This window comes from Ascidia mentula, chromosome 3 (genome assembly GCF_947561715.1).
Source record: "Ascidia mentula chromosome 3, kaAscMent1.1, whole genome shotgun sequence".
Lineage (NCBI taxonomy): Eukaryota > Metazoa > Chordata > Ascidiacea > Phlebobranchia > Ascidiidae > Ascidia > Ascidia mentula.
Genome location: NC_138568.1, coordinates 7,726,406 through 7,737,527, shown reverse-complemented (window position 1 = coordinate 7,737,527; position 11,122 = coordinate 7,726,406). Strand labels below are relative to the sequence as shown.

Genomic DNA, 11,122 nt, shown 5'->3' with positions numbered 1-11,122 from the left:
ACATTTGCGTGTTTTTTATGCATCAAAGTTGTTTCATCACCAAATATCCTACATAATGTAACTACAAAACATAGCCATGCTTTTTGTCTAGCAGTTTCCGCACCTGTCCAAATGAAACTTTGTCCCTAAAATTTTCAACATCGGTGTCACCTTCAACACGTCAGAGTGCGTTGGTCGAAGGTGAAGTGCGTGGATGGCAATTGCTGAGTATTGGCCAACATGGAATATCGCCACACTAACACAGCACGACGAATGCGATCGCAGGTGGGCGATCTGAGCCGAACTGCGCCGGGTAATTAACTTTGGGTTAAGGCGTAGCCTGAATGACTCAATGACGCGATTTTGGGTCTTAGATTCGTCCCGGGCCCTCAGATGCGCAGCGAGATAACGGCCAGGCCATTTGTTCTCTGTATACCAAGTTTCCATTTCATTTCCGACCCACGGAGCCGGGGAGATGGATCGCATGCATTTGCGTGCAAAGCACTTGTAACATTACCTCAGAAAAGTGGCGGGAGGGTGAAATTAAACCGTCAACGGTCACAGCAGATGACCACCCCCCTTCACTGTTCAGCGTCCCTTTGTGCGAGGTATTTCCCATTGCAACAGCAGAGCAGCGCCGTCCCCCGTTGCCCAAAGCGCTGCCTTGCCATTGATTCAATCTTATCGCAGTTGTTTCTATTGTGAATCGACCAGCGCTCAAGGGCCTCTGTTTGTTGTTGTTCGAACCATCGCGCGTTACTTCCCCGTTCTTTAAATCGCGCCAAAATCTGTTGGATCGAAAACTGAAACCCACGTTGCTCCCCGCTTACGTCATCGTGCATGCGAACAAAATTCCAGCTCATTTAGTTTGTCTACCGCAAGTGTTACGTTTCGAAAATTTTGGGTGTAATGCAGTTGGCGCGACAGCAAACAACAGCAATGAAAATGACCTCAACAGCACGCGACAATTGACACCGCTCCTGTTAGGGAACGTTGAGAATCCGGAAGTCGAAAAATCCCGCCAGATTGCACCAACAATTTCACTTCGACGCAAACACGACGCGCGGCATGGCTTAAAAAGGGCTGGTTGGTATTCGGGCCTCTCTCACTCGCAGCTGTGTGATTCAATTTTCCCTACCCGTGTTTACATTGTGGTGCTGATGGGCAAAATTGTTTGTGTTCCGCTTTGCCACTGATTTTGTCAAACGATCCAGTCGAATCGGTCCGCATTGTTGTACTGTAACCCATGGTAGAAAAGCATTGTGGCACGCGGAAGAAAAGCGACGATTGTTACACTTGACCAATAAAGCCCGATTGGAACAAATAAAGAATACGTTTTAGTTTTTGGTATCGTGTAGATAATGCAAATGTGTGTAGTTGACAATAAAAACGTTTCGGTAATAAAACCATGCAATGTGAATAAAGAATGAAAAACCGGATTAATTTAAACCAAAGTCCCATGGCAGGCTGTTGATCGCGCACCGCATCGATATGATTATATGTTAAATTCCACAAAGCGATCTGTGGACAGCTCAGATGGTGGATGTTTATTGAGGAAAATATATTGCGTCCAAAAAAGGCATCATCAGTTTCTCCAACTTAACATGCACTGTTACAAAAAATAGGTTGTATTTGTCATTGGTACCCACGTTCAGGAAACTGAATTTACCATGCAGAAAAATAAATACCAATCCTCAATATCAAGTCGGCCAAATACCTCATTAAAATGCCAGAAAGAATATTCATAATTTTTTGCATTGTTTGTTACATTGCGTTCCACATATCCTGATTGTTTAAATTCCATTATTTTTTTTTATTTTCGCAGGTTGGTTATGTTTCTAAAAACGTTTTGCTTTATTTTATTTTTTTTCATTTGTGACCACACCGGGATTTGAACCCTGGCCACGAATACCGATCAGGTTTTCTTCTTGGTATATGTGTTGGGCGTCTTGTGCATGTTGCAACAAACAGTGCAACAACGCCCTCGTGTGGTCTCATTGTACAGATGCAACGTTTTCTAGGTATCCCGTACAAACAACATGCTCTTGTGAAAATTTTTTTGCACTGTGGTGTTTAAAATTTAAAACGAACCTGGCATAGAATTGTCAGCGTCAAGAATTTTTGTAGGTTTTCAGACGTTTTAATCTTGAGTGCTCATCCTTCAAACGGGTCACGCTGCCAAACTTCGATAGTTGGTAAACAAAAGGAAATATATTTTCCAACGCAGTATTTTTACCTTTTGCTGTGGCAATATACACTATGCAATTCACAACTGTTTCAAGTGTTATCACTTGGTCAACTTTCTTTGCCTCGTTATGCGTGATGTGTTACAACTATATACAAAACACGGTTTGTCAAAAGCCACTATCCTGTTATATTTCAAAATCACATCAAGCGAGGCCTGAACAAAGTATCAGGACCTCGATGAAAACCCGCTTAATTTCACGCCGCCTGGAGAGGGATCTTTAATCTTGTTTAGTGGAAACATAAACGACGCCACCTCAACAGGTGCCGATTTGTCGAAATTTGTTTGTATTATTTTCCGGTGTTTTGGGAATTAACGCCATGCTCGCTTTATGCCTCAAATCTGCTTGTGTTACCGGTGAGACAAGAAAGGTGATGGTAGCAGTATGTTACATTCTACTAACCTATATCTATAGCAGTGGTTCTATTTCACAATAAGATTGTCTAATTATTTACACTTAAAATAACATCCATGTGGTGGAGCTAAAGGACTGTAAAAATAAGCATTAGGTTTGCAGGCTTGACAGCCCAGGCATTGCAGCCTAACTGGATCAGCCACTTTTTCCTGACAAGTCGGAGCAAGATTTGAAAAATCAAGCTCCCGGTGAGGTTTGAACTCACGACCCTGGGCTAACCAGGCCCAACGCTCTATACCAACTGAGCTACAGGAGCTTGCATGCCCTTGCATGAAATATTACTGCTGTGATAAATAACTTCGATGTGGTGGAGCTAGAGGTGATTGTTAATAACATCAGCGTCACGGAGCTAGAGATCATTTCAAATCAGTGCTCCTCAACGTTTGTGGCGCCATGGAACCCTTCAGTAACTATTGCGGAAACCAATTTTTCCACATAGAAAGACAAACATACATTTTGCACTAACGCCCTCTCCGTACATTAACAGAGTATCTCAGTGCAACGCAGGATTTAATGTTGTCAATGTCATGATTGAATGACTTGCATGGAACCTTCAATGTTGACGGAACCCCGGAGAGTGCTTCCCGGAACACTAGGGTTCTTCGAAACCCAGGTTTCAGAGTTCTGATCCAGATCATCATGTTTTATTTGACAAAATAGTTGTTTAACAGAATTAAATGAATACAAAGTTCCAACCAGACCGGGTTGATTTTTGTTCCCATATATATTATTTCAACATTAAATGGATTTCTTCTGGTGCGTATGCATATTTGTACCTTACTAGATGTTCCTTTTTTATATGTTTCTTTCAATGTGTTTTAGCTTAGATTTTATGAATCTCCTGGTCTTTTTCGATGACACTTATGCTGCAGTCAACCGTTTGAACCGATTTGCATTAAGTGTGACAATAGGTCTTATTTATAAAAGGCAGAAATCATGTGGAATTGGAGATTAAAGCAAGCTATTTCAAAACTCAAAGAAAGAATCATATTGACAGATTGTTACAGATGGTCACAGACTTGCTCTGTGGGTTAGAGAAGCTTCGTGACTGCAAGGCACCAAACATTAATGATACATGTTTATTTGTAACTTACCCTACTTTACAGTCTAACGTTTACATACAGGATTTAAAAAAAATTTAAAATTGGAATGAAGTTATCATGTTGGCCCTTTTTTGCGTTTAAAAGAACTAAGTTTCTCTGGAAGAAAATTAAATAAAAAAGGTCTCAAGGTGTCAGTATAGAGTCTTCGAGAAGAGTATTAAGCGTTCGAAATATCAACCCATGGGTGCGTGATTGGCAACATCGGTCAAGCGCTCAACCCACATAGCAATAGAAAACCTGATCGGAATTCGTGGCCAGGACATCCCGGGTTCAAATCCCGTTGTGGTAAAAAAAATAAAATACCGACCCATTTACCAAGAAGAAAACCTGATCGGGATTCGTGACCAGGACATCCCGGGTTCTAATCCCGTTGTGGTAAAAAGAAACCCATTTACCAAGAAGAAAATCTGGTCTGGATTAGTGGCCAGGATGACCTGGGTTCAAAGCCCAGTGTGATCAAAAAATGTGGTGATCGGCAGAACTGATGCAACGAAACCGAGTCAGAACAATATGACGTCGAAGATTTTGGCTATATTTGGAGTCCGCCGTATATTGACCTCAGTTATGCATTACGAGCGTGGGTCATACAACCGCAGGTCATGCGATATACGCTGCATATCATACAAACGCGAGACAAGTTGGTTTAAGAGCAGACTTTCAGCATGCTTGCTCGAGCTTCTTTTACCGCTGATGACTCTGATAAGCACGGCGCCTCGTCTAAATGTTATTTGGACCACCGGCCAAGGAACCGCATCTACTTGAAACTCAATGCATTTTTATCACCGACCTTGTAGGGACACTTAACCCGGCGATGCAAAGACGCGTTTATTGACATGTGATGTAACTTGCAAGCAAATTTTCCCAACAGTGCTTTGCTGTTGAGGACACTAACTCCATACATAAAGAGAACAAAGTTAAGGTCAGGAAAGGAGATTTGTGCTGTTTTAACAGTTGCTGACATGAACGAACCAGCGTTACAGGGGTGTTGATAAAAATGACATAAGTACACTTGCACGAATAAGCGTTATCTTTACGTTCAATTAATGAAGCACACGCACTGGCAAATATATTTACATTCTTTACAACGTTTTTGAAAGAAGTCGCGTATGTCGTGAAACGGAATCAGATTTTATGAATGACACCTTGTGTAATATGACCAGTATCGTTAATCTTCGGTTTACCAGTGCAACAAAATATAATCGTGAAATAAAAGATTATCAAAGTTTATGGGATTAGGAGAGAAAAAAGGACCACGACGACTTGGTGCAGTAGTTCTTGCAGTGGCGACAGATTCGAGCCAGAAGCAATTCGCGAGCTGTAAAACAAAAAAAGTTAAGTAAATTTCGATTTTCAAAATGTCTCGGCGCAAATGATGCGTATCTTTTGACATTTAAATCTGGTGGCAATTTCGGACAATATTCAATATGTAGCAAGCAGAGCAATGTTCTTATCAAGAAATTTCACTGCGCAGTCTGTTTGCTTAGAGTACCAGCTATAATTTTTCTTCACCACTTGCAAGCGGTGGATGTGGTATCATGTAGATTTGAATAATCATGTATATTTATAATTCCTTGGTCGTCACACCCACTTCATTGTTATGCTTTAACATTGTTATGCACAAAACGTTCAACCGACGCTTGTGAGAAAATGATTATTTCCGTGTGAACGCAAAAAGAATTCCTCACAGATGTACTTTGCCTTTTGCTAAAAATCCGATTGTCGGTTGTAGCAAAAAAATTATTACCCTAGTTTATGAATTCTGCTGCAAATTACACCCGACAACGAAGGTTAATTTCCGTTTTACCGGCATTCGAAATACCAACAAACCGCACATGGTTACCAACCGGCCTTCCTAGCAAAGGATAATTATCACCCAGTTAACGTGCATAAGGATTCATAAAAATTGCCCTGTGAAGTATGTGTGATCATTTCCTACACGTCGGCCGTGATGCGATAATGAATGTCTTCAATAGAAGTCAATCACCCCACTCGATAGGTCACGAGGGCTTACAGTAAGTGCCTTATACCGTTTCCATTTTTTCGCGAGTCAGCTCCATTGCATGTACAACCTATTTGACATGCTGACTTTTTCGTTCCTGCGTCTTTTAAAGCAAAGGTGAACCAGCAATATTGGCAGGTAATGAAGCCGTATGTTTGTGTTTCAAACACCGCCGATGGCGTTCTGTGTTACCAACTCTGCAGCCCGCGGCGCGCAAAGTGTATTAAAAGCTCGCTTAACTAACAATAGAAAAAGCAACAAAACCGACCTTGTGTTTTCAACGCCAGAGCGCATTACAAATTTATATACATGTTGCAGGCAATCGAATCAACAACCAGTTGTGCCATGAAAATGATATAAAACCGTTCCGACAGAAAAATATGGAACCAGTACAACCAGGGTCCCATGTGCTTATTTTCATAAGCCATATTGTAATTATATCGTTGTACATCAGCGTTTCTATAATAGTGTAATCATCCTGACTTACAAAAAAGATTCAACAAAGATTCCAATATCGTACAAATTCTCCAATGCAACCACTGACTATAACTAATATTTTGCACCAGAAGAAGACAAATATTTAGGGTGTCAACTACTTTTGCCCGCAGTTTTCTTTGTAGGAAATGTAATTGTATTGTGTTATTAGTTATTGCAAATACATGTTACTACAAGAAAAAAATACATTGTTCTGCAGGGAATAGCAATTATATTGTTCAATTTCTTCAATGCGCCGTGACCAACAGAGATCACCTCTTAGTGCGTTTTTTCCTTCTTCCATTTTATTTGTCACGCCATTTGCAGCACCTAATGAAGCGAGATCAAGCTCGCGAAAGCTCGTGCGATTAAGGTTGTTTAACAGTCAGTCTCTTATCAAATTAGTGCACCAGCAAGTAATATATGACTATATTGTTGATTCCATTAATCGCGCTTCATTTTAAAGTTGTATGTGTCACGGATGTGGTTTTCGAGCCAGCGGGGTTCACAAAGACAAATTGAAAATATTTGCGCAAATTATAACGTCATAAGCCTTTTAACATGTTTACAGCTGTGGCGTTTGCACAAGGATGATGGAACCCATCCGTCAATCGGGATGTGGCTGGAAGCAATATTTGCTTGTGGCTGCCGTGCAACCCACGTTGACCGCAAAGTTAATAAGAATTCGCTGATGGCGACCTGACAACGATGTGCACAGTGATGAGGAACACTGTAAAAGGACAAATATTATGGATCCCTTCTTGCGCCCCCGTGTCACCAATGTACGTGTGTTCGTGTTTGTTGCTGTTTGGGGTGAGCGCTTGTGCTTTATTAGGCTTGTTACACGAACGTTTTCAGAAGGATTGCGTGCTCAATAAACGAGGGTTTGTGATACGGATGGTTGATGCGTACGAAGAAATTATTACCACACTTCAGGGACCAGTTGAACGTCGTGATATGCCGAGGCCTGCTTTGGCCAAGTTATTTTCTCTTAATCTCAAAAACACAAATTAGTTTGGCGTTATACACTGAGTTACATTATTACCAACCATTTCACAAGAAACTCAGTTAAATTTGGTTTCGTAAGTAAGCTTTACAAGTACAAGAAAACGCTGTCGTGCAAATTAAGATTTTACATTTTGAGACACCACCAAAAACAGGATGTTTTGCAAGAGCCGCATGAACCGTCGACATGATTGCGCAAACAACTCATAAGTGCATTTTTGCGGTAGTCTCCGATTTACAAAAATAGCCGCTCAAAAAATTAAGGCTTTCCGTTCGTGTCGACGTTGGACGTTGAAGGATACCGGACTGAACGTGAAGACCACACAAAATGGGGCAGAAGAAAACACCCTTAAAAGCCTTCCCTTTCGCCGACAAACTAATCCCGCATGAAAGCGTTTAATTAGCCCCTGCCCTATGAGTATTAGCGGTACATTTTGTTATTTTAGCGTGCCCGAAAATTTGCCCTCAGTGATGCACATTGATGAATGGATGAAGGAAATTCGTTGGCACAGACGAACGTCTGCATTTTTTTAGATAAATATAACAACTTTTTCATTGAATTCCAATCAAAGGAAAACTTAACTTTTACCGAGACATACTTTCATAGTTCAATGCTGGTAAAAACAATCAAAAAAATCAATTCGCGAGAGGAAAATAAACCATTCATTTTATTATTTGATTTGATTTGCGTTTTGGTGTTTTTCAAACTGCTCATTGTTGTTCAATTTGAACGCAGTCCAAATATCCAGCACTCATTGGCCAGGAGTTGGAAATCCTACACATATTTTCGCAGCGCCTTTAGCTCTTGCGGTCGAAATTACCACTCTATGTGCTGCCTTTGACGTTAATTCTGTCGCAGCAGCATTGCGCGACGAAGTGCGGTTTGCGAAAACGAATTAAACAGTTAAAAAGGCCATGTTCACTCACCGTCTCTCTTAAAACGTGTGTACCGACATTTTCCGCAGAACTTGCAATGGTGGAAGCGATTTCGCCTGGCTTCCGCTCCAAAGTCGTTGGAGAACAAATCAGCGGTGAGCAGCACGACGGCCAACAGAAGCACCAGATACTTTGTATTCATTTTGTGGCGTCGAGGGCAACGGATTGTTTTCAGTAGGCGACTTCAGGCTTTCGGCAAAGTCAACAGGGACGAATCGAGTGACCGTGGTAGAATACACACCCTATCGGCTTCTGCAAACAATATAACTGCACGGTAAACACGAGCGACTGATGCGGCTTGCCGACCCATCGCTCTAAACACAACTCTTAACAACTCGACCAAAATGTCACGGCGTTCGTCCTCACGCAACTTATGATAAACAATAAGCAGTTTTGTTCTAGACTTGTGCATTAAAAACGTTACAAGACGTGGTATGTAAAATCTGCGTCTTGCTAGAGTACCAAAATGATAGGTTAGCGCGAAATAAGCTGATGTGGGCCCGTATCATGTATGCGGGCATTCTTCTTCTAACAAATAAAGGTACTTTTGCACTATCTTGAACTGCAAACATAAACCAATAAAAAAAATAATTACAAACACAATCTGTTGCACCATTTTTCATTATTTTCTCAACAGTTTTGCCTCTAAGATTATTTACTAAGGCAACAACGACCTGTTTTTCATTTCGATTCACCACACACATACCCTTTGCCAATACATTGTCAGGTTGTAAACGTGCAACTAACTTCCCTGTGCTGTTTGAAAATACAAAACCCCGAGCATCCGAACAGCGTATACCCCTCGCTTGATAAACAACCCTTCTACCGGCTGTGCGACGAAGCGTAAAAGATTTGGCAAAACTTATGCCAACAAAACCTAACGGAGATAACATTACAGGTCAAGGTGCGGTTGATCGTAACTGCTGATATTTCGTACTTTTTCCGCCAGAGAAAGTATACGTAACCCAGCGCTCTAAATATGTCATCCTTCCGAAGGCTGCCTTGACCTATGCGTAGTCGAACATTTATGACTACTCCCTTTCGGAATTTATGCTTCAACCACAATGCCCTCCTCGCCGTAAAATCACCATTACGGCTAACTTACTAGTCCACACAAAAAGCCTTGTTGTAGGAGGAAGGACCTTGCGTGTTTGGTAAAAGATAAATGCGCAAATGCCTACGATTACAACAAACACAAAAGCCGTTGAGCATTTTTTATCAGTACAACTAAAATAGTCACAGCGAAACCGCCGACGCGCTAAACAGGCAGGTAACACTGAAAGCACGCAGACCCTGACTCAAATGAAACTTGTACCTAGTAAGTTCTTCTCTTCTGTCGCGCGCGAAGTGATTCACACCTGACGGTCGGCTATGTTCTGTCGCCGGCGAGTGCCATTCCTCTATTGCGTTCGGTCGGCGACTGACAGGCTCTTCACACGGTAATTCCTGGTTATCAAGCTTGCGCGCACCTCAAGAATTCGTCGGCAATCGCACGGATAGTCCCGCGTTTTTAATCGCCAAGAAAACTCACTTTCGTTGACGCCGATTCGTATATATACCTGATGCTGTACCAACACGTGCGGAGGGCAAAGGGGTTGCGAAATCAAAGAGACTTCCTGCAAAAACTCCTAGAAGTGGTCTGGTGGTCGCCGAAGCCACCTGGAAGCTTTTTGGTTGAGACTTGTTGTCTTTTGGGAGGGTTTAACTTTGTCAACTTAAACGTCGTTGAACCCCGGATTTAGTTACCTAAGCGTTTTATTTGCGTCGTTTCTTACTTTTCAGCAGGGAGGCTGTAGCTTAATGATAAAAGTAGCAGTTTTGTAAGTTTGGCAGGTCACCTATATTTCTTTTTTCTGTAGTAATTTGCTAATATAATACTAAACTTGCAAAAATCTAAATGTCAAAAATCGTCATGAATCGCGCATCACGCCCATATACGGCCATGTAGCTTTGAGCGTCTGCGACAGGTCCCAATCGGCGACAGTTACCCAATTACGAGACACCGAGCTTATGTCGTAGGTGGCTAATAGAAATTATAAACACAATCAACACCAATCGTGTGATTTCAACAGCGCAAGTCAACTGGCAATCGCTGACACAGGCGAGCCGCTCTTGAACTCCTCGAAACCTACTTTGAAATGCCAATCTGATCCAAGGCCCATCCAACTACCACATGCAAATCATTTCGTTTTATCGCGATTTCAAAGATCAGTCGACACAGCATCGACGCGTTTGGTCGCTTTGGGATGTTCTGCTTCTTTTAACACCTCCGGATTTCCACCGCAACGGGAAACCGAATTCTTGAAAAAGTCGAAAGAGTTTCGTCCACGTGCACACCCTTTATCACTCGGCGTGACGTCACACACCGCAAAATGACCATTTCGAAATTTTTGCAGGTGAATCGGAGTGTGTCACGTCCTTACTTGTAACCGCAAACACTTTCTACGGTAATTTTTAGCTCATTTTCGAACGGCGAAGACGAAACACTTCTGTTGATGTTCCATGTATCTTGCGAGAATTTCGTGGCACTTTCACTTGCAAGTTTCGGCTTACGATTTTTCGAAAAATATGACGCCACAAGTATAATATATGTTAAAATTACGCCTGTAGAAGCAACGAGTTATAATCGGATGAAAATTGCAAAATAGAATAAAAATTATTTTAGTGATGAATGTGACGTACTCATCCCTAAAATATTAAGATGTTATTCTGCTTATACGTCAATAAGTATAAGAAAGAAACATGCACGAAAAAAGTGCGCACATGCCGCTAAGTAACCAAAGTATTTCTAGTACCGAATATAAGTCGGAACGGTACGGAACGCTGTTCCGGTAAGAATTTGGCTGGAGTTTCCCAAATAGTTATGACAAACTTAAAGTTAGAAATTAAAGAACTTACAGTTAAAGTTAGCAATTTAAGAACTTATTTAAGAACTTACATCCAGAATACGAAAACACTAATTGACC

General features: G+C 41.5%; 1 long non-coding RNA gene across 1 annotated transcript; it reads right to left on the bottom strand.

The window, feature by feature from the left end:
• Positions 1–4,553: 4,553 nt before the first annotated feature.
• LOC145895219 (uncharacterized) lies at positions 4,554–8,435 on the bottom strand. The gene is made up of 2 exons (XR_014401603.1): positions 8,148–8,435; positions 4,554–5,057 (listed from the first exon to the last, which is right to left on the bottom strand). It is a non-coding gene; the product is annotated as an uncharacterized LOC145895219 (long non-coding RNA).
• Between the last annotated feature and the right edge of the window lie 2,687 nt (positions 8,436–11,122).